Source organism: Ischnura elegans, chromosome 6 (assembly GCF_921293095.1).
Source record: "Ischnura elegans chromosome 6, ioIscEleg1.1, whole genome shotgun sequence".
In the NCBI taxonomy this organism is placed as follows: domain Eukaryota; kingdom Metazoa; phylum Arthropoda; class Insecta; order Odonata; family Coenagrionidae; genus Ischnura; species Ischnura elegans.
Window position 1 is genome coordinate 76,337,745 of NC_060251.1, and position 23,928 is coordinate 76,361,672.

At 39.2% G+C, this 23,928-nt stretch overlaps 1 long non-coding RNA gene across 1 annotated transcript in view; it reads right to left on the bottom strand.

Annotated features, from left to right (window-relative positions):
* Positions 1–14,324, bottom strand: part of LOC124161020 — a 570,739-nt gene extending 556,415 nt beyond the window's left edge. Inside the window, exon 1 of the long non-coding RNA XR_006865300.1 lies at positions 13,149–14,324. This is a non-coding gene — a long non-coding RNA (uncharacterized LOC124161020). The remainder of the gene's footprint in view (positions 1–13,148) is intronic.
* Positions 14,325–23,928: the final 9,604 nt, after the last annotated feature.

Sequence of the window (23,928 nt, forward strand, 5' to 3'; positions counted from 1 at the left end):
GAAATAGCGAAATCGAACTTAAAGACCTCATTACCATCGATGGTAGAGATAGAACACAGGAGCTTGTTGTTTCTTGCTTCAGACATCAATCGGCTACTTTCATTTATTGTTGTAGCTATTTTACGTCAGCAATTAATTGACAAAAATGGTTGATACGAAATTATTTTGACCGATTGAATTGCTTGGACCGTAGGAGGCAACGGTAAAGTTTTCAAGACAAGTTAATTTATGGATTCTTAAGTTTGTGGTTTCGTGCAAACCCAAAATGTACAAATACCCTTAAGGTAAATAAATTTAATTTCATCAAACCAGGACATTTATACAACTTTCATGGCATGCAATGAAAAAATAACAGGTATAAAAGCAATTAAAGTAATTTAGAGGGTGAACAGGTCTCTTTAAAATAATCCTAAAAGACATAAAGGATCTTGGGGCAAATAAAATCTGGTGAATGTAAGGAAGTGCATTTTTTATTGGCCACTGTCCATGAAAAAGAAGTATTGGTCCATTTTATTTACGTTAACATGGCGAGAGTTAATGGAAATTTCGTGTTGTCTCAAAGAGCGCTAGGGTCAATTGCAGAATGAACCGGGTCAGTCACTTCAAGTGAAACACGGAGAGTGGGAGAATGGTTACAAAAAGTTAGGAAATCAGATACAAGGGACACACACTAGGCCAGAGAGAAAGAGAGACATCGCGAATGGTATTTGCAAACAGAGGAATAAAAATCGATAAATAAAAAAAGGAATTGCAGGGATGAGTTAAAGAAATGAATAGATTTTGTAGGGGATAAATAAACAGTTACTATTTTGTGAAACGCATTTTGGGACGTTTGCAAGTCATGTCCATGCCACGAAGACAGGATTATTATTATAGCATTCTACCGATTAAGGTAGGTTTCCATGGAGTATTAAAGAAGTGATCTGGGAGCCTCCCTTTCCTTTCAGCACTGCCTTCTTTAATTCACTAAGGCCTACTCCCTTTTAATATAGGTATCTAAAATCCTATTCTTTTCCTTCCCCTCCCTCGTTTCTCTAACATTCTACCCTCTAACACCATTTTCAACATCCCCTCCCCACTAAGTAATCCCTCCATCCATACCTTCTGTCTCCTCCGTATCTCATCTAAAAGCTGCCTCTCCTCACCCACCATGTCTCCGACCATTTCACCCTCTATATTCTTCTCCATACCCACATTTTGAATGCCTCCAATCTTCTCTCATCTTCTTTCCTCAGTGTCCACGTTTCCGCACCGTAGAGAGCTACACTCCAGATCAAACTCTTCAGTAACCTAATTTTTAAACTCTTACATAACGATCCTCTCAGAAGCTCCTATATTTCCGGAGAAAATATAGAATTATAACGTGGGGTTTTTGTAACTTCTTACTCAATGTGTTTTCCCAACAGTGATCTTACCTATTCTATTTCTCAGAGAAATGGTTTATAAGCAATACTCTAATGTTTCCTAGAATAATAAAAGAACGGAGTTCCAACTTTGGAAATATGAAGAATTAATCCGCTCCGCCTATATATTTTATTTTCGTCGATGCAAGGCACGCCAGTCGCAATCTTGGTGAATAACGAGAATTTTTTACAATCAGGCTTTCCCTCGATTTTGGAACCTTTGAAATGATTTTCAATTTGAAGATGAAATTTCATTCTCAAACCATTTTATATAGCAAAATATTTTACAATAACTCTCCGTTGTCCTGGTCAGTGTCATCGAAAAAGTTATTTTGGAGTAGGACGGGGGAAGATTTCAGCACTGCAAGAAAAGAAGAGTGCGTCTTTAGCAGCTCCTCGTCCGCTAGATTTTTGCCATATATTTTTGAAAATACCCCAATTCCAAAAATTTTAACTAGGTCCAAAAATATTTCGAAAAAAACAAAAATCACGGAGAAATTTTCTGGACATCGAGCGGTTGTCAAGGATGTTCTTAAATAATAGGATTCAATCAATTCATTTATATTCACCTTGGTGAGATACTGAAACGTGCGTCATTTAGAACTTAATCATTTTCGCCGGTCCTTGAACGTAATATTGATCTGATAATTCTCCATCCCCCTAACATTTATAGGGACGGGGCCACAAAATAGAACTTCCACAAAATAAAGAAACTTATTATTATTTAAAAACTGTAGTCAACGTGATGGTGTCACGTTAAAAGTTCAGTACTTATGATCAGATAAGGTAAAGCATTGTCGGCCTCGGTGGTGGAGGGGTTAAGTCCTCGCCTGCCAAACCGAAGGTCGCGGGTTCCAGTCCCGCCTGGGTAGGTTGCCCCTACCCAGGGAATGGTTGTGTTTTATAGTAGCTGTTTCATGTTATTACCTCCGATGCAGAAGTCCTGATGAGCTGTTTTCGGGGCGGTAAAAAAAAATAATAATAACCGACCATCTCTCCCGTTGATGACCCGAAGGTACCTATATCTTATTTTCATGAGTTTAGGCTGATAATTGCAAGGGACTCGGCCGCATGAGCAGGAGTCACCTAAGAAAAAAGAAGGAAAAAGGAAGAAGAGTTGAAAGAAAATGAATTCACCGTGGCCGTACCCTTTACTGGCTTGAGTGCTAGGAAGTTAGGAAGGATTACTAAGGATTCTAACTAACCCTCCTACACCCTATCCTTGTCTCTCCTGTCTCAGGACTTTTTAAGCGGGATCTGGTGGTTGTGGTGGCTAGATTTTTGGCTTCCCACCCGGGTGGTTCGTGTTCAAATCCTGGCAGTGGCAGAGAATTTTCAGAGACTCCCCGATCCCTGCTTAAGTGTTGTGTGGAGGACATTTCAAGCGCAACACTCCGTCAGTCGGATGGGACGTTAAGCCGTGGTCCCCTTGGCACCTTTCGTTAAGAGCATACTAATGCCGACGCCGCGCCGGGTTTCTCTCCACCCTTCCCTCATGGCTTAAATGACCTCAGCTGTCGGTCGCCTCCACCAAATACCATAACATACGAGACTTTTTAAGCCCAGTAAAGGGTAAGGCCTAGAGGAATTAATTTTATTTCAACCGTACATGGGCCGTAGACGTTCAATTATAAGAGGCCAACCCGTTCGCAAGATGGATTACGCAGAGGCAATACGGCAGGAGTATTAGGTCAAAAGGTTGGATTGTGTACAGGAAATCCACAACCTGGTGGCACCTGCGCGTTTGTCGGATTTGGACATGTACGAATTCCGGGATTACCGGTACTTCCTCAAAACATAATTGCTCATAGAGTACTTCTTCCTACACTATTGTTAAAATTAAAATTTTAAATTTTTGCTTTGGGATTGAATACATTCAGGGCCTATGCATGATTCACAATCAGTCCGAAGCGCTAAGCCTCCCCTCCTAGGTTCTCCCACCACAGTCGCTTTCCCTACCAGCCGCTGGAATTCTTCGCATTCAGCGGCAACCAAGTTTTAACCGGACAGGAGATAAATATATTCCTATTGATGGAGATTGCGCTTCAGTAAAAACAAATGGTAGAATTTTTCTCCTCCGTATTGATAAAAAATTGCTAATGACCTTCATGCCACATACGATAACATGTTAAACAACCAAGGAGCACAGTTTCTAGTGCAAATTATTTAAGGAGGAATAATAAAGGTAACACTATTGTATAAGGACAAACAAGTAAACTTAATAGGTCACATCTTAAGACACGATTGTCCGATGAAATTTGTCGTTGAAGGACGGATGGGAGAGAACAACAGCAGAGGTAAGCCACGGATGAAATACCCAGAGAAGGTGGTGAAGGATTTATTACAGGAGTGTTATGTCGGTGTTGAAAGCCGATAAGAGAATAGGGTAGTTTCCTTCATCAAAGAAAACGAAAGGCGTTGATTGCGATTCGTTACCCACCATTAGTGCATTCATAATATACAAATTATTTGGTTTTAGAAATCCCAGTTTAGACGAATGCTAATGGTCAATTTAAACGCATTCGAAAACGGCCAGATTGGCGCCCATGCGATGCCACTCCACGTGGCGTCACAGGAACCTAGTTTCTATACGAGTAGTCAGGAGTTATACATCGTCTGGGATTACCAATGAGTGCATGAGGCATAGAGCTCGGGGAAATATCTCTTAATAATCACCTATTAAAATTGCCTATGGTCGGAAAGTTTCCTTCGTTTGATAAGGTATTTATAATCCTTATTTAAACCAAGCGCTACCTGCTAGCAGCCTGCATCGTATCGGCGCTCATAGCCTCGCACCAAGGTGGCCTCACACGGCTGCAGCCGGAACCTGAATGACGTACCACGGGCTTTTCCCAGCATTCATAGTTAGCCGTCGCGTTTTCGCGCGCTTGAAAATTTTCACTTTTCATTTGATCACGAAAAATAGATATCGTCATTTAAAAATCTAAAGGCGTGAAATACGTACTCCAGGAGTAATAATCTTTCGATTTAGGCAATAAAAAAATAGGAAACCACCATACAGAGTTGAGAGCTTCGTCAAACCATTATAGGATTAATAGCTGTCAAGGATGATAGTATGAGAAATGATCTCTTTTGTTTTCAGAAATTCAAATATAATAATAACAAGACAAGCTAAACGAGCTACCATTATTAAAGAATATACCACTATAAAAGAAATAACGGCAGAATAAGGCTTGAGGATTGGCGAATCAGCATCGAGCAGAAAAAGCTGCAAATGCGGAAAAGTTTAATGAATAAGTTAGTATGCAGGAGACTTAATTACTTGAAATTCTTTCCGACTGATTCGCACAAGTTGTGCATTGCAGGTGACTTCAAGTTATCACCGTGGCTAGTTCCGGTATTCTTAAACTAGTCTAAAGCGAACACGTCTTGGTGTCCAAAGTTCCGGCATCCTCTCCAGCTGTGGCGCCGTGCGTAAAATTTGGACTGCTTGTCGCATCATATACCTCAGCAGATACTCAGCAGTCCATCACCTTGTCTGGAATAGTCCTCAAACTGTCCAATTCCCGGTATCTTAACTGGATAAAGCACTCGCCCGGAAATCAAGGGATCCGGGTTCGAATCCCGGTCAAGGCGACTCATTTTTTTCTCAGAGGATTTTTCGCACAAGTCTTACTGTACGAGATGAACCTGCAGTACTTTATATTTCACCTCCAAAAAGATCAAGGCTGTTCCACAGAGTTCGTCATTTAAATCCATTATAAAGTTCAAATCGGGTACCGTAACACACGCGGAGTATCATTACGATTTTTCCTGATTCAGTGCACGCGAACGAATCCGTGAGCAAACTATGCTGCGGTTTTAACTTGAAAATATGTAACTGTAACAGATGGTGGAATTATTTTAAATAATATCGCGACTAATTTATTTAATCATTACGCTCATCAAATCAGTTCAATCATTTCAAATCAGATCAATCATATAATAAACCGTCATAAAGCATGTCTCAATTGATCGGTAGATTTACCCAGTAGAGTAAATTTTAGCTCTCATGATGGATTTCATCTCAAGCATGAGCAGTATGTTCAATAAAAACTTTTGGGCGATGTCGCCGAGTCAATTTTTGGGTGCCCCAATGTTTCCCGACCGACGCTGGTTAATGGTTGAAAGGATACTTTTATTTTAAAGGAGACATTTTCGTTTGAATATTGGCGTTAGTAAAAGTTATTTTTACGCCTGGAATGGGATTGTACTTGAAGCATCTTTGCAAGGTCAGAAGGACTAAAATGTAAGCGATTGAAAGATCCAGTAAGTATGTGTGGCAGAATACACGTAATTAACATTTTTAAGAAATGTTATAAGCCAATGTCTGTATGAACTTCGCACTGAAATGAGAAAAAAAGGGCAACTGGTGGAATGGATTCTCGGGTATTTGCTATGCCAAATTTGTTTGATCGGCACTACTTGCTCTCCTTAATAATTCAAAATATTCAATTATTACATCAACCGAGGAAGGATATAGAAATATCAGTGGAATAAAACTATGGAAACACACATCGATCAAAAATTTTTTTGTTCTTGTACGTGATAGATTGTGCAAGTAAAAATTTTCTTTCTCCATACTCCATTGCATAGGATAACCTTGTCTGTGGAGCAATGGGTTTTATATTTCCTTCGAGTTGTGATAAGCGGTTAGCCAATTTAACGTCTATGAAGAGAAAATGTTAAGAAAGGTGGGGAATTATGGTTCCCAGAAGAGGCAGAGAGCAACAGATTTTGAAAAACGGTGCGAGAGATGAGGTTGGAAACGAAAAATCGGTACAATGGTTAAAGGTCACAGAGAGTGCGTGCTAATTACTGGAAACAAGCGCCCATATTTGCCATCGTTTCTCAGTAAAATCGATTTTTACCTAACAACAAAGAGAAGTGATGAAACACCGAACATAGACACTACGACCAAATATTCACCTTGAGAAATCTAATTCATTTTCTAAATAAAATGGTACCCATGTGATGGCATTCAAGGAAATTATTGCGGAATAGCCAGTGGCGTGCCTTTACGTAGCCATTCGCATGTGTACATAACATGTGAAAATTCCACTGATAAAATATCCAATTGCAAAAGAAAGAAATGGGAGAAACAAGGAAAGAAGGTTTCTGTTATTCACTGGACCACAATATCCATTTTCTGCATTAAAAACGAGTTCCGTTCTTAAGGTGAAGGTGAGCAACTAGACTTTGGATAACATTGCCAACACCAGTGGAATTTTGCACCACATATGATGCTGTGAATGGCAAACTTTTTCCACGTTAGGGGTTAGCCGATTGCTCGTACAATCATGCAGTTAAGTATTTTCTGCTAGTAATTTTTATTTGAGACTCTTCAAAAGAGCATCAAAAAATATAAGCATAGCATATATAGCATAATTAACGCCCTGAAACGATACATTATATTATAGATACTAAAAATAATTTAAGGGTTACCTATTTGGAATCTTTGCTTACCAGGTAACATGCTTTCATTATTAATTATATGGATTTATTCTAATTCTATGGCCCTACGGCATGAATTTACAGAAGTTTTTTGGAGAAGATTTTGGGAAAATCGATGCAATATATAAGCTATACTAAATATATGAATATATATAGTATGTTTGGCGATTCAATTAGGCCCATCGAATTACTAATGTTGGTGCATAGTGTCGGAAGAGTTACGGGTGAGGGACTCACGATTCCAGGAGGAGACCAGGAGTTGTGGTGTATGGAGATAGAAGTGATTTAAGAAAGGAGGGAAGAGGTCACGGAAAATATTAGAGAATTTATCCACCATATAGGAACCGGGTCATAATTCTCCCATACGCCCAATCACACGGTCAGATATAGTTTCAGCATATGGGAATAGGCGAGTGCCACAATATTTTTAACACTAGACAATTTTATTTTTTTGACAGATTAGTACATGTGACTCCGTACGTGACAAATGCTGGTTATGCCTAGGCATACTTTTTGCTCATCAAAGCAATAAATTTGCTTTATATGTTTTTAAATAATTTTAAATAACAGGAAAAGCAAATATGAGTAGCCAAATTAGTACCTTAAGATTTATTAGGAGTAAATTAAACCGAGTTGCGTATATTAGTTACGGTATATGCAGCAATTTGTTTTCCTATATGAGTTGATAATGACTGTCAGCATGCCTATGCAGGAAAAGTGCTAGAAGTGCTGTGGGTGTGGGAATTAAAGGCTACAAGAATAGGTGCGGAATGACGTTGTATGGAAAGGAAGTACAGTGAGAAAGGAAAATTCTCGGGTATCTATGATTAAACTAACTACAATATCCATTTTCCACAGTGAACTCGTGTTCTATTCTCAAGGTAAAAGAAATTACGTGACAAAACATAAGATGAAATCGCCATTAGTATTAAAATTTTGCCTGATATTTTTATTTATTTTTCCAATCCTGAGGCTACGTTAATCTGTTCTTGGCCAATTGCTGTCATACTTATATCACCTATTTATTCTTAAAACTAAAATTTCAATGTTTTTAGTTCATGTTTCGGAACACTATAATTGTCAAAATGCAAGTCGAAATATATACTAATTCATACGTATTATAGACCCAAAATCATGGAAATACGAGTTGCTTAATCAACGCCCGAAAAAAATTCGTAAGTTCAATACTTGTATTCAATTCATTTCATTTCGTAGGTAAGTTCAAAAAGTATCTCTGCCACAAAAACGTTCTTCTCTCATGAATAATTACTCTTTTTAAACTATATATAACTATATAAAATATCGCACTATACAGAGGAGACCCTTTTTAGCATTTGCCTGTATGACATTGCCAATTGAATTTTAGAATTTTTCCGTAGTATTATACTTTATACATTTGAGATTCAGGCAAATGCAGGAAAATGTTACATCTGAGTACCCTTGAACTTTATTATGACACTGTAAGTTTTAAATTAGCCATTCGTCGGATAAAGGCGAAATATAAATAGCCGAAAGAAAGTTATGAGTCCTAACAACTTGTGATGGGCAATGCATCGCGTTGGACATCATTGCGTGCCCTCATGTTTATTAAGAGACAGTGGAAGGGGGCAGAAGGTAAGGGTATAAATCGTTCCAGGAAGATACATAGATTTGTAGGGAATGCAGAAAGATGGGATGTGCGAGATATGAGGAGATAGAGAGCTTAAGAAGATACAATCGTATTTTTATCCTGAGACAGTTAATTTGTTAAATTGTGAAATTGCTTTAACCCACTTAGTGCCGCGGGACTATATATCGGTTTTTCCTTCTCAGCCGAAAAGTTACACACACGAAATATCGGCTTTAGGGTACTTGATTGTTAAAATTTACAATTTTTCAGCAGCTAAGCACTTGAAGGAAAATCAGGATTAGTTATACCGTTAAAATTTATATGATATGAGTGAAATTTAAAAAAATTGCATGTAAATAACCAAAAAAACAACAAAAATGTTTTTTCTAAGATGTTACGTTTAATTAAAATACTTTTCGGTATTTCTCGCCAGTGCTAATCCAAGGAGATGGCACGAAGTTGGTTATGCTTTGTATTTTTCACGTACATTTTGTTTTTTTGCGACCCTGTTTTTGACATCTAGGTGTCATTATCAGGTGCATAATTTATGTAGTGTAAGAGAAAGTGTCGGCAGGGTAGAAAGTGGGTGGGGGACTTCATGGTTCCAGGGCGAGAAGAGGGTCTATGAAGAAAGGCGCTGGAATAAACTAGACAAAATAGGAGCCCAAAGAATTAACATCATAGAATAACCCTTAGAAAACTGTTTTTTATTTTACTTGACATGCCCATGTTACTCTATGCATGGATACCTAGGATCATTCATAACTAGGTTCGCTAATCACTCACAAATGTAAAATTTTTACATTCATTTGAAAATACTCCAGCAAGTAAAAAAATCAAATTAAAATTGCCAGATCATAAACGTATGACGGCCCAGAGAAGTAGAAATCCTAGCTCACAGAAAATTTACGAAAAAAATCCGAAGTCACAAGCGTAATGGAGTGGAATTTTTCCACATTGAAAAAATACTTTCAATTTCGACGGTTATAAAATTTGTTACCTCCTAAGTTTTATTGTTACGATATCATCTTTAAGAGAATGTAGAAAAATTGAAACCTATGTCGTAATAATATTCAAGATTGTAGAAAAAGTATTTATTACTAAATGTACGAAAACCTACATCAATTTTAAGCCCTATTTAACTTGCGATGGGTAACGAAATGACGATTCGTGTGCCTGTTTATGCATAGAAAGTGTTGGGAGAGAAGGTAATGGGTGAGGGGCTTTATGGTCTCAGGAAGGGACACAAAGCTGCAGTCTCTAAGGAAAGGTGCGGGGAGAAAGTAGATCAAAAGAGGATCTTACGATATTACCATAGATTTAACCTGAGAAAATTGTTTGTTATTTTCTGGACATGCCCATGTAAAGCTGAGCACGGATGACCCTGGTCATAACAGGGTATTTTAATCATTCACAAAAGTAAAATGTTTACATTCATTAGAAAATACTCTATTAGCTAGAAATCAAATTAAAATAGCCAAATCAGACACTGATGTAGGCCCAGAGGAATAGAAATCAGAGATCATGACAATGTACGGAAAAAATCTGAATATTCAAGCGTGAAGGAACAGAATTTTTCCATATTGAAATACATACTTCTCTCCCTTGCAATTTTGCAATTTACCCTTCCTTCCAGTTTTGCAATTTTCCACGATTATAAAATTTATTACGACCTAGTTTTTAAATTCACTGCATCATCTTCCAGGTTTCTACGTTACTATGACATATTTAATATAATGAATTGATATTGAAACCTAGGTCGTAATAAATTTCGGGTAGGTAATGGAGCACAATTTTTCATATTGAAATAAATACTTGCATTTTTCCACGTTTATAAAATTTTTATGGCCAAGATAAAAATGTTACTACACAATATTCTCGGTTTTAATGTTACTTTCTATTACTTTCTATGAAACTTACATAATTTATAAGTCTCATTTAACTTGCAATGGGGAAGGCAATTTGACGCATCGCGTGCCTAATGTTTATGCAGGGAAAGTGTTGGGTGGGTGGGTAATGGGTGAGGGACTTTATGGTCTCAGGAAGAGACACGAAGTTGCGGTGTACGAAGGGGGTACGAGATAGAAGGGGAGGAGGGAGTATGCGTGCGAAACGGGGTCGCTTCAAGAGTAGCGAGAGAGAGGGGAGGGCTTGAATACGGTGGTGTGAATCGGAATTGCAGAACAGGGCGTAGGGATATTGGCGGTCGGGGTAGTAAGAGGAGGAGGGGTATAGGATAGTAGGGAGACGACAGGAGATAGCAGAGGAAGCGGCTTTTTGAGGAAAGAAGAAGTCTTGGTGGAGACGGTGGACGAATTCGGATGAGGCAGCGGAAATGAAGCCCCCCTCTCACCAACCCCTTCCGCCGGGCGTTTATGCACTATTCATAAGATTCAAGTATTCACAAAAACGATTGGACTTAATGAGAGGAGGCTCTAGCGATATATTTCACCCTCGGAGGGGGGATGAAGGAGGAGGAGGGGAGTGGGGGTTGTATAAAAGCTTCTGCTTTCGAAAACAGCGTTAAAATACGGTGTTGCTCAGAAAACAGCCATTATAATGAATTCCGTTCCATTGACTTTCAACAAGATTCAATAGCAAAGCTGCCTCAGAGGAAGGCTATTATCATTTCTCCATATATTCCGAGTTGCTACTGGCTGAAAATCATTCACCAAAAGGATAAGTGAATTTTTTGTGGGAATGGATGTAAAATATTTTTCGAAAATAAATAAAAAGTCCAATGACATGGAATTCATTGATAACGTTAACATAAATTTTATTTAATAAAACTAAGATAAAATAATAATAATATTAAGTAAGACTTGGTGCTCTAAATTCGTCAAGAATTCTGTATGCATGATAATAGACACATCATATGCTATTTAAAAGTATAAAATGCAACGGAGAAAAGAGAAACAAAGAATCTGGAAGGGAGATTGGAGCTGGGAGTGCCTATTTACAATTCATGGATAGTCTAGAGAAATTCGAGTTTCTCTGCGGAAAATCCTTACTGAAGGGTGAAGAGTGGGTTGGAGGAAAGAGAAGTTATGGAAAATTGAGTATTTCAAGCCATGAAATGCTGTAGACGAAGTTTAAATAGGCATTGCTGAACAAGAATTGCTAATGTGAGCACAGCCTTCGCAGCTATAATATATTCCGATTAGAATAGAAGCTCTAAAAGACCAGTGCAGCCCATCTTTATCCAGTTCTTACATTTGAATATGAAATAAGAATGAAAATAATGTCATTAAACAACAACGAATAATGGATTAGACATTGCAGCATAAATAAGAGAGGATACGAGGGGAATGTATCTAGGTCCTTAAAACAATCGTGAAAAAAAGGTTTAAAAATGTTTGATATGGCGATTAAAATCTGAAAAACAAGACAGTGAATGATATTATTTGTAAGAAAAAATTTAAAAAAGAATGAAAACTGAAAGGTTAACAATCTTATGAAATAATTAGAAAAAAATGTCTATCGTTTTTACAAAATTCCGTCATGTTAAGGAAAGAGTGATGTAGCCGAAATATAAGTATGAAGTTTTAGACATTTTACATTAGCATTAACATTTTATGTTAACATTTTAACACGTTGGTAATGTAGTTTAAAAATTCAGTTCCAATTACAAAACCAAAAACTGCTACTAAGAGTATCAATATTTAGAAAAATCTATAAGTACAAATAGATCTGCAAATATTGCCAATAACTCAAACAGTACACTTTTTATGTCTATGCAAATTTATTATATATTATTTCTGCATCTATGCAAGACGCATTAGACAAATACAGAAATTCATCGAATTCCAATCGTGACAACCTTACAATCATTTACTCTTTCAGAGGTTACCTAGCCTTCTCAACTCCATTTACTAAGCGAATTCATTGGGGGCCACCAGTCAAGTTAAACTCGTAGTATATTCATCAGAGGTAATTTTTATTCTGGTATGAGGATTCGTGCGTAAAGAATATCAAAATATTACCTATTCAAGGCAACCTATGGATAATTATGGACGTGGCTTTGGGTTAGTTTTCACCAAAATACAAAAAGTCTATAAGCAAGATCCAAATTACGAAAACAATAAGTGTACACAAAAATGCATTGACAGAAGTTTAGCAGCAGCTGCACTGCATAATTTGGGAATTTTTACTAAGAAAATGCACAAGTCTGTGAGTGCAAAAAAAGAACAATAGCCCCGTTCCAAGTTTTTTAGGCATGTTAGGTGGCACGAAGGACTGCGATGCATCAATTTCTACATCCAGCAAAAAACTATTAACATTGAAATTAGATCTTAGAAAAGATTGGAATTTGCTCCTAGATCTGCATTACCTATGGCCTCCCACCACTTCGAAAACCCTTGGCCTAGGTTTGGCCCTGGTTCCCAAGAGGTAAAACGCCTATTTTGACTAAGAAGGTGACAATATCTCTAGTATTCCAACTAACGTCTTTAGGTCACCTTCAGGCTGGTATCTGGACTATAAGGTGAAGAAGGTAGCGGAAACACAAGCAGGACTGATGTAAACTGAAATGAATGTACGCAGAGTATATCCCGAAGGTGACCTGAAGACTTGGTATTACCAGAGGAACAATTGTGAACTCCAATCAGCGAAAGTGGTGAAAACCCAGAAGCACCTGAGAGAGCAACGCTTATATTCACCCAATGTTATTATATTCTGCTTACTTCTTTGTGGTGGTGGCTACGCCCCCGTGCCTTCCGCTTTCCGTCTTCGGTCCTGATGAGGAGGCGTGGTGGTGCCCATTCTTCCTCCCCTTCCATTCTCCCCTCAGTTCAGCTGATTACTCCACCTCCTCTTCTTACTCAGACCCTTCGCAACACATGTAGGCGGTGACTGCGAAGATGATACGATTTCAGGTCCTCTATTGGCACAGAAAATGCACTGCAACTCACACGAAGAGCACTCCGATAGAAGACTTGATCACAATGGTGGTCGGTCGACTGTATGAACCGAAACACTGGTAACTCCATGGGTTTTGCACTTCTGGTATTCCCAGTGGGCATTGCATGATGGAAGGAAGCAGCCTGATGGTCACAGAACAGCTCGCTCACGAGAATTCAAGGCACTTTCCGTTGGAGAAACGGACACTGAAGTGACAAGCAGCCGTTGAGGTAGGCGGGAATCACATTTGACGGTATCGAGTGACATACCGGTTCGTTCACAGAAGCGTAACGCGAGTAGTGATAAATAAGCGAGAGATTTTGCCGCAGCCAAATGGGGGTGTTATTCCGTTTGAATGGAGCAAGGTCCACACTTGAAGAAAACATCTGATTCGGCGAGGGAGGGGGAAGATTGGAGGGGGGGTGAAGGAAGAGAAGAAGACACTGAGAAGGGGAAAGTGACGAGGAGTGGAGTGAGAAAAAAATACGAAGGTAGCGAAAAAAATGAACGCGAAAAAAAAAAACAAAAACGAAACGGGAAGAAGAATCCGCGGGAAATAAGAAAGAGGAGTGTGAGAAACTTGGAGGAACTTCAACGCATAGATACCGTATTGAAAGAAGCGATATATAAATGAAAGCTTGAAACAAAAGCGAAACGGAAAGAAAAATCCGCGGGAATCAAGAGAGAGAGAGAGAGAGGGGAAAGAGAGAGAGGGAGGGGGAAACACGATACCACTGATATAGCGGATGGAGGGGGGCGACTTGGACGCGAAAATCCGGACCGTTAGACACGGCGTCACGCGTGACGTTACGCAGACCACGCGTGCACACGATTTTTTCGAACCGGGGGGGAAAAGAGTTTGACGAAACCGAACGCTTCGCCTGGACTGTGGGAGTCGGTTGAAGATGCTCCTAACCCGGTTCAGCAGACGACGATGACTACCGGGCATCCCTACCGCTAATGCTGGGAGTTGGTGCCCCCGCCCCACTCCCCTCTTCTCCCTCCAACACCCCCCTCTCTCCCTCCCTCTCTCTCGGGCCTGGAGTGAGAGAGAGGAGGGAAGGCTCAGGCGAAATAGCGTTGTGTCTACGGTCTTTGCATGCTAAGCCTGGTTTCCCCAACCGTTCCCCCCCCCCCCTCCCACGGAACCTGCTCTTTATGCAAAAGTATGAATGAGATACGGTTGGGGCCTGCCTCACTATCCTCCCCCCCCTCCTCCGCCCCCGGCCTACTCCAATCCCCCGCCCTCCCCCTCCTGCCCGCACCCACGCCCACCCCCCCTTCTACGAGGAACTCCCTCAAACACATTTCCTTACTTCCTCACCCCCACCACCTCATCCATGCATTACCGACTCTTCCTCATCTTTCTCAGTGATTCTACGTTCGAAAGGGTTAAAAGTATACGAAGAGAGAGAGGGAAAGAAAGTTTACAAGTTTGTTCTCATTTTTTCCCATGCCTAAATTCTAAATAACGAACCTACACATAGAAAAACAATCCAAATAACTTATTTTATAAACAATTGGTTAACTGAATTCGATTTAATAGGGAAAGAGGGAGAAGATAATAAGCTTAATAGGTATAAGGATTGGGCCTTAAGGGGAATGGAAGAGGAATGTTTAATTTGATGAGGAAGCCAGGTGGAATGATTCGATATATGCTCCAGGTAAACCTAATTTTACGAGTGGTATACCCTCAAAAATATTAAAATGAGCCGTAGAGGTTTCCATAAATTAGTGTTATTCGATATTAGTTCTTTACCATGCGCAAAGCGAAGAGCCCAAATTCATTTTGAACAGCTGATGAGGGTTTTTATACATGACGCACCGAATAGTATCTATTTATTTCGGGTACGGTCGTATGGCGCTGCAGCATGGAGATATGACACCCTAATTAATGCAAAAGAAATATAATGTAACCCTTAAAAATTAATATGCCATTCTCAATCCAGATTATCAGGGAGTTTTAGGGACCAAAATTCTTTTGATTGAATTGCTTCTCTCGTCAAAGTCACAGAAAACATACTTTTCTTTTCACTGCTACATTCCTTCTATATTTATCCCCTGTCGTCCTCTTCCGTTCAGTTAATAAATTAAGCGCATCATTATCATCATATACGTTGACATTTCAGCGAGCGTGTGTTTATTTAAGGCTAGGTTGAGTGCTGTATGCCTGCTGTGAATTCACCCCGTGCCACACACCCAAATGGTGGCTTCCACAGTACCTCGTAGGTCTAGATGTTATTCTAATTGTGCGCAGTAAAATCATTTTGTTTATCTATAAGTTTTGTCATTCTATAAATTTAATTCAGTATATATCCTGTAGTTCTACGTGGTTCCGAGAGCGATGCATGATTGAAGGGGCCTCACACATTGCGTTTACCAATTTGTGTTTAAGAGGGTTTTTTCCCATGACAATGGTTCGCACAGTTCCGTGCACGTAAGTGAAACCCACTCCAGCCAAACATCCTTGAGGTAGCTCGGAGGGAATTATGCAGATGATAACGTCCCTTCTCCTTAAGCTTTCCTGTCTAAAAGGGTTAATGGTCCGATATACCTGCTCTCCGCATTTAATGCCGCAATGCCTGAAAGTTCTCGTCTCATAAGCCCTAGTGAAAGAATTTCCTTTCTCTCTCATAAATTTAAATATGTAAACTGATGCTTAGTTAGAGGACCTTGAAAATAAATTAACGAGACCCTAATGCATTATGTGGACGACAGAGAAAAATAAAATTTTTGAATACATAATATCGACATAAAGATCTGAACTGGGTTTTATTTAAGTTAAAAAAAATACTGTTAATTGGCAAAAAAAGTGGCGAATTCTTACGTGACCTTTATTTTTACGTCTACACACACCTCATGCAGAAATTACTTTGCTTTCTATGACTTCTTACAACGTATATTTTTCGTGAAAAAACAAATTCAATGAGGGCAATTCAACATCATAATTGATCCAAAGGGCTTGAATGGAACAAAACAGAGTTCAAGGTCGTTTGTTCTAGATACGTTAGGAAAAATTTGCAAATGGTATCAAGAAAAACCAACCTTTGATCCTTAGAACGCTTACAATATTATTATATTAGATTTAAAGTCCTATTAGGGGGTAATATGTGCCACATAAATAATATTTTCTGCGTGAAAACTTCAGAAGAAAGAATAAGATTAATAATGTGCTTAAAACACTACCGTAATTAATGTATTACGTACCTAAATCTTGATAAATAAGGCTGAGAAGTAAAGCTCTCAATAACGTAGAGACGTTCCAATAGAGTGAAGAAAGATCTGAGGTTTTCCCGGCGTATGATGATGTTGAAGTTGCTTCGGGTTTCCCACCGGATGAGGTTTTCCATCTATGCCAACGTTTCGATGGCCGTGTCGTCCATCGTCATCAGGGCTTGATGACGATGGACGACACGGCAATCGAAACGTCGGCAAAGATGAAGAACCTCATCCGATGGGAAACCCGAAGCAACTTCAACAGCTCCAATAGAGTATTTACCCAGAGTAATGGTCAACACCCCTTTATTAACCGTTGTACAGAGAAATTTTCAGGCAAAAATCCTTTCTTTCTCTTACCTATCCTCTTCCTCTGAAGTTCTTCCTCCACCACTTTCCAAACAATCTGGGCTTAACGCCACTTCCTCGCCTCGCCCCCACCCCAGGGTTATCCACGTTCACACTCGCACACAACAGCCCTTGTCATCACCCCCTCCACTTTGAACGTCACCTCCCCCCACCACTCCGGCCCTAAGGGACCCCATTCTATTGCCTCCCCCTCCCAGCTACGTACTTCGGATCCGGCCCCATTCAAACTCCCCCTCCCGTCTCCTCTCCACGTGGCATTAGCAATGGTAATGTGAATGCCTTGAATTGTGATGGTCATGCAATTGTATTAATATTTCATCCTTAGATCGATTCCGCTCTCCAGGCAGCATGACGTCGGGGCATAAATACATACATATCATACATATGAACTACGGGTAGAGCGAGTTCAGGGAACGGAGTAGAGGAGGTAGGCGAAGGATTCGGTGGGTGGCATAAACAATTTTACCCTAGATTACTAAACCTGGCTCTGACTCACGTGGTCACTAAACCTTCATCATTTTGACGACTATATTTATTTTACCTTCCAATCAGGTTATTTTTGCGCTTGGAACAAAGAAACTCAAATTTTTATTATAGTCAATGTATATATTAACATTTAAACAAACTTTCATCGAAATATTTTTAATAAATACTTTTACAATAATATATAACACAATCTTTTGAATAAAGGAGCTGGAAAAATATTTAAAATACCATAAAGGACGTAATTTTGTTTTACAAATTCATTTTATATACATTTGGAATTTTAAATTAGCCCGACGTAAACAATACGAAGGCTTGATCCAGGGATAAATATTATTAAAATAGTAAAAACCATACATTCATAATAAAACTTGGGGGACATTACTCCTGTTATCCCCCTAAATCCGCCCCATCCAAGGTCACGTTGCAACTACAGAAATATAACACAGCACGCGAGCGAATGCCAGCCAAGCCAAGCGGAGTTTTCTTTGTACTCTTCTGTCCAAGCTGCCAGCCAATCAGCTATCTTCCTGGTGTTTCCGGAACGGGGTTGGCTTATATACTAAAGTTGTGCTTTTTGAAGAAAAGTTTCAGTCCGGGCATTGAAAGGTTAGGTGGGGAAAGGAATATGGAAGAGGGAAAGGGCTGATTTAGGATATCTATGTGTGGATTTGGAAGGAAGGTCATAGTCTCACAGATTCTCTATTAAACTATTTCTGTTTTTTTAAATGGATTTATGAAATTGCGTCAGAGCTGATTTCAGTGAGAGCAAAATTGGGCAAATTTTTAAGTCATTGAGGATTTGACGGTTGCTGACGAACCAAGGGGCGCCTATTATTTTCCCGATTATCTTATTTTCACACGTTTGGATTTTCTTTAAGTGGCATGCACTAGCATGTAACCAAGCTGGCGAAGCATAAGTTAGCAGCGGCTTAATGGTTGAGGAATACAGGAGAAGTTTGGTTTTTAGAGCCAACGGAGACGATGATTTTAGTAGAGGGAATAATGCAGCATGGATTCCGATGGACTTGTCGGCCAGCGTCTTGATATGGCTGGCCCATGTGAGACGTTTGTCTAATATTACGCCGAAGTATTTCGAAGTTTGACTTTTGGGAATTCTGGTGTTATCGTAGAATAGCTGGTGTCCTTCGCCGGCTTTTGGACGACGCGAGAAGACGACATGAGTGCATTTGCTAGCATTTACACTCAATTTCCAGCGAGCGAATGTTTAATTGCAGGCTTAGTATGCTAGTAAGTTGACTTTCCCAATACAAGCATTTTTTGCCAGCAAAATACATGCTTCAGTTCACGTATGACCATTTCACGACGGGTTTTCGACAAGTTTGTTTACAGAGCAAGCTAGCGTAGTAACAGTCTACTTTTCACTCAAAGAATACTGAATAGGGTTGAGAGCTGAGAGTGCATTTCCTAAAATACAATTTAAATTTTATTTTTACTATCGTTTATTTAAGCGATGGACGTCATTAAGCTCTAATAAGAGCTAGCGTCGCTCTCTCGATTTTCGATATTCGAGGGCATGGCTTTGGAGTAAAATGCTGCAATAGTGGAAATCAAAAATCAAAAGACCATGGCCGTATGCGGCCGTATTCCGGCGGCTACATCCATTTATTTGGAAAATTTATTGGCTCATCGTTCCTCTCCTTATCACCAAATTCACCTGATTGACAAATAGAAGTATATATAATCGTGATTTAAATAATTTATCACTAAACCGGGAACAACTATGCACCAAGTCCTATGAAAATCACTAGAAAGTGTTTTCAATTATATTCTTGAAGGGCAATTACTAGGGAAGGAAGGAAGAACTCAGCCAAGGAATAAGTATTTAGACGGCATATAGACGATAGGAATAAGTCTTTTTTTCGTCAACCTACAGTTGGGTCCATCTCTCCCCATCTCTCTCCGATGTACCGTACTTTAAGTAGATACACTATGATCTTATTCCGGTTAATTAGTTCCTCCTCTGCCAACCTGATGAAACGGATAGATATATTGTTATTAAAGGCATTCAAACTGTCAGAGTGATTTTACCAACATTTTTAAATATACCACAGAACTCAGCCCCCCAAATACAGCCTTCCTATTCAATTCACGTAATGGACTATTTCCTTTTATTCTCTATATAAATACTATTCTGTTTCTCCCTCTTCTCTGCTTACGCAGCAGTTTTCCTTCTGAAAATGCTTTCAGCATCCAAGACCACGACAGGACACGAAAGAAACTGAAATGAATCAGTCATGAAGAAGAAACCCTCCTCACGGAGTCGTTTTATGGCTAAGTTAGTCAGAATGTTTTTTTTTTCCTCGGAGTTGAGGCTATCGGAGGAGTCATTTTGGAAGGGTTAGACAGCGTACCCTGGTAAGTACGATGTGGAAAGTCCAGCAAGCCGATTTGTTTTACAAATTCGGGAATCGATTGGGATGCAAATTTAGGCGTCGGTCATATTTTGCCCGTTGGGCGCGATGAATAACTTATTAGTGCCATGCGGAAGGGACTGAAAAAAAAGAGAGGAGGGTTGTGGAGGTAGCGTAGGGCCGTAAAATTAATTGCACGGGTGAATTAGAGCATCGACGAGGAATAAAGGGACTGCACGAACATGGTAAGAATAAAGTTTATCGTCGTTTTGCACAAAAACACGAGTCATCCTGACCACTCGCTGTTCTGCTACAGTAAATTTGGGTCAAAATGACATAAAATGGACGATGGTCAGTCGTAGAAAAAATATCGTGATCACATCAAGCATTCTAGTTTTCCATACTTTTCATACTGGTACAAGAGAGAGGTATTTTTATTTTTTATTGATCGATTTTTTCACCATCATAGCTACTATCCGTTCATGGAATATTTTTTGTTTTAATTTTTATAATTTATTGCTATATTTTTTGTTATTGCTATATTGTTATTTTGTTAGTGTTTGGTATTTTGATGTTTGGATATTCGATATTTTTTAATTTCACTACCATTTTTTGTACATCGGAGAAATAGCCATAACTGAACTCTTCCCGGTGTCACCTTTGAATGCACTTATCGTGCAAACCTTCCAGAGAAACTTTCAATATAGTCTGAAATAGTGCCAGATCGTCAGGTGCGTGCACCGAGTAAGCGAAGGGTCGGGTTGATATGGTGGATAGAGTTCTGGCTTACAATCCAGCCGGACCATGTTCAATTCCCTGCGGTGGCAGAGATTTTTCAGAAGCTGTCCGATCCCTACTTCAGTGCCTTGTGAAGGACACTTCAAAAGAGAGCATTGGGTTGAGAGTAGGGGGTCCAAGGTACAAATCTTGGGAGAAACAAATAACTTTGGAGTGCAGGAAGTCGAGGAAAAAGATTTAGCCCACTGAACCTGAATTTTGTGGCACCAAAAGCCTATGAATTGATCAGAAGTGAGCTCTACCCTTGACTCCTCCTACAAACCTCCTACTCTAAACACCGATTGTGAGTTAATAAGAATCGTGACTGGAGGACACGAAAGTCCGCGTCGCGGGGCATGTAGGGTCCACTGGTTGCCAATATGTCATACCTATTACGTATATACTTAGTTCCTCTATTAGCCTATCCTAGAAAAAGTAGAACGAGCAAATTAGAGAAGAGGGAGAAAACCTCGGAAAACCAAGAGAAAACAACGAGGAATGCCGACTAACAAAAAATATTGGGGGTCCTAAACTGGAGGTCTTGCACCGGGAAATTTTATAAGTTGTGAGTTTTTTAAGCATTTTAGAAGAGTCATATGATGAACATTAGAACCCTGATAACTCGAATCTCGATATCTGGACACTCCGGGGAAATCGACAAGTTGGCATATTTTTTCCTCATAACCATAACAAATTTTTGGGGGGGCTCGGGACCCCTCAGGTCCCATGGAGTCGATGCCACTGAAAATAAGTGAGAGGAGTGGGAAGATGCTCTGAGGTACTACACAGAAATAGGAAGGGTGTATGGCACAGGGGATATTTAACATCCTCAGACCCATGAGTCTCTGAGCTATTTTATTAATGTTTCAGGCTCCTTTCACAACCAGCGAAACAATAACATCAGAGTAAAATTTGAAAGAAATATTTATTTAAAAATATTTTACAGAATGGTATATGTGCTACTTGGGATTTTACGACAGTATTTTTATGCACTACTATAATACAAATAAATGATTCTCATCAAGAATAATTTGTTATTATTCATATGATATAATCTTTATAAACATTAATTAATTCTAATATAAGACACGGTCTCCGGCGTTACTTTATGGAACTGCTTCATCATTAAAAATAAATAAATAAAAATACTTTGTTCTATTCCACACTTTATTTTAAATAGTACGATCCGGGTTTCTGCATATCATGCTAACATAAGGTATCATTTTTATTTATTTTATTTTATGATTATTTATTTCTTTTAAACAGCTGAATACATACACTAATCTTGATTGCCGTTGTGTCATCCATCTTGTTTTACGAATGCAAAACAAAAAACATGAGGCACGTAGTGGCAGAATCGTGTACTATGCAAGGCACAAAGAAGTGCATCGGCGGGTTTAAATGATACAAATTCACACTAGAAGGATTATAATTACAAAAACTGATAATAATTGCAGGTTCACGCGTGTGTACCTCTGGTCCGAAGAGGATAACTATGTGAGGATAAAAAGAATACTTGATGAGGCTATGCAAACAGCAGGCGGCTATCTCACACAGGGCGCAGCGGAGACAAGACGAAAGAGCAAGGTGGATCGCATATATTACAAAAGAGGTTCCTCAATTCTGCCTCTAAAAGTGTTGTCACACACCGCGCATTTAAATGGGTTTACAAAAGTCGTCACTCGTGTCGCTGACGGACATAGTGATCCGAGTATCACGGGGAAATAAGGCATTATTAGGGGTGTTACCCGAAAATTTTTATGCATGATGGTTGTGATCAATCAAATTCATAACTTTTACATTCTAATCCATGCAATTACTGACATTTCAATGCAAAATATTGGAAAAAAGTGGATCGCATTGCACTCATCCACGCTCCGCTGACATATTTGATAGCCGATTAAAATGTGATCGATGGGTCAACAGAAATCAGCCTTGGATGAGATCAAAGTGGGCCTCCACTACGCAGTCCACTAGGTAGAGATCGAGGAAAATAATGGACGGTATAAAGACCAATTTTTGAAGAGAAACTGACGGCATATGGTAAGTGAGAAGGGCGTAAAAAGTTAATGGTATTCCCATTGCTAGGGCCGCTTCCTAAGCAGGAATCACAAAATCAAGTGCTTATGCAAATTACACACTCGTGCGCCAAGATAGGCAAGACGAAGGGACCAATAGTTTTTTCAGACTAGGATTTGCATATAAATAGGCAAATCAGGATGTGGTTTTTCAAAAAAAAATGCTTGACTCTAAAATTGATTGTTGATAATCAATTTTAGAGTCAAGCTGATAAAGTGCATAAATTGAAGCTGATGACATTAAAAACTGTCAATGAGAATGAGAAGTTATGCTACGCATAACAAACGTTGAACATTATCGTTCAATGACATTGGTTTGGTGACTTTATTTTCAGGGTTGCGTTTTCAATGAGGAGCCAGCGAATTATTTCACGTGAGGATATCTCCAGTTGTTGTTTTTCACTTGCACGTGCCTATTCATAAAGCCAAAAAAGATTCATCATAAGAAAATATGAATTTCTGCTCAAGTTATCCCCATTCCTTTCGCTGAAAGTGCTGTAGTGTGAAATAAGAGAAAACCTTCCTTCTTACGTTACGAACATTTTAAACTTCTCACCCGCCTTTTGATATACAGTTTCACATGAAATATTATTTATTATTAAATATTTACATAATTTAAGATGCTGCGATGTGACACTCTCATGAATTGATTTTTTTCAAAGTTGACATCCATGACTTCTTTTGACTGTCGTTACGAGGAACTAACACAATAAGTTAGTTATGAACAAATGATCAAGGAAATTCAAATTGTAAGTTTACAATTGGTTATTATAAAAATAACATTTTTTCGTGGAATGGAAACCTTCTAATGGAAAGATAAGTATGCAATATGTAACGTAATATACGTATGGTTGTAACAATAGGGAGCTTTTAAATAAAATGTGGATGTCACAAAGTTAAGCACGCCAAAGGATGAAGGTCGCCATGAAAAAATGTTTAACTTATCCGGGATTCAAACCCGGATCGCCCGATTGCCGGTCAGGCGTGTTAGCCAGTTACACCACCAAGCCATTCCCCCAGAGAGATCTGGTGGGATATACCGAACAAGGTGTTGGCGTCACAAGCTCACACTGTGGCACATGAGACAAGGTCGTACATTTTATTATTAGCCACTTTCAGAGTGAAAAAAAAACCTTTATTTTGCCGATGGTCGGCGACGACGAATTTCAACTGCATGAAACAAAAGATTTTGTACGCAGTGACGCGCACGGGTGCAAAGTTAAATACACCAAAGGATGAAGTTTGCCATGAATAAATATTTGACT